The sequence below is a fragment of the Pteropus alecto genome, unplaced genomic scaffold (assembly GCF_000325575.1).
Source record: "Pteropus alecto unplaced genomic scaffold, ASM32557v1 scaffold1197, whole genome shotgun sequence".
In the NCBI taxonomy this organism is placed as follows: Eukaryota; Metazoa; Chordata; class Mammalia; order Chiroptera; family Pteropodidae; genus Pteropus; species Pteropus alecto.
In genome coordinates this window covers 772,042-773,194 of record NW_006441068.1, presented here as the reverse complement: position 1 = coordinate 773,194, position 1,153 = coordinate 772,042, and positions in this window count along the sequence as shown.

Here is a 1,153-nt window from a genome sequence, read left to right as displayed (position 1 = left end):
GGAGGTCTGGCCACGAGGAACACAAAGCATCAGTGAAATCTATGCAGTCATGAAAGGGGGTCTCGGGGTCGGGGTCTGGCAACAGACTGGCTGGGTTGATGACAGTAGCTTTGGATTTTAGGCATATATTTGGGGTCATCCGGTGCCTCCCTGTTGTTGAACACCTTCTGAGCTATCTCAACAAGTTGGGACAAGTTCATCCCTGCAAAACCTTCTAATTTTTGTAATTTACGCTGGATATCAGGGGCTGCCTGAGTAGCAAAGGCTATATTAATTGCTTGTTGGTTCTCAGGGGCCTCAGGATCAGTGGGAGTGTATACCTGGTATGCCTCATTCAAGAAATGCTTTAGGAGATTCCTGATGTCCCTCCCTGTATAACTTCAGTTACCTTAGAAAGGTTAGTTGGCTGAGGAGCAGCCATCCTAATTCCCCCAATTAGAATCTGGTGGTACCGATCTAATGCCATTCTCCCTGCCTAAGAATTGTGTCCCCAGTCTGGGCGGGTGGAGGGAAATTCCTCCTCGATCTGTTCCCCTGCTTCCTCAACTCTCCTCCCTCCCACAGCTATCTTTTATGTTTCAGTCTGAATGCGCCCGCGTTCTTCCTCTGTGAAGAGAGTAAAGTTGTTGGCAATCGTCCCAGGTGAGGCAGTGAGTCTGAAAGACACTTTCTAAGAGTCCCGTTAACGCTTAGGGTTTCTCAGAGAAAGGTGGATTTTGTGCCTTCCCATTGTACAGGTAACTAGTCGAGAAAGGCATGTAAACTATCAAGGGCCTGTCTGTGTGATGCCCCTGGGGTGGTGTTATTGGCTGGTGCCCCACCATGAGCGGGAGCAGGAGGCTCATAGGGGTTACCTGCCCGCTTCTGAGGAGGTGCGGCGGTGCTATTTGGCCTCTGTTGTCCTGGATTATAGGATGGGGGAAGGTCACTGTCCTCCAGTGGAGATTGGAGGACTGAGGGACTGGGCTGTCTTGGAGATTCAGTTGCTGCATGTTTCGGGGTGCCCACAACTAAGACTCACACCCCTAGAGAAAGGGCACATCAGCAGAGCCAAAGAGGGGGTGTCTGAACAAGGTTTAAACATTGATCGATATAGGGAAACTGATCAGGATGTCCCGGGTCTCCCATGACAATCTTCCAAACATTCTTCACT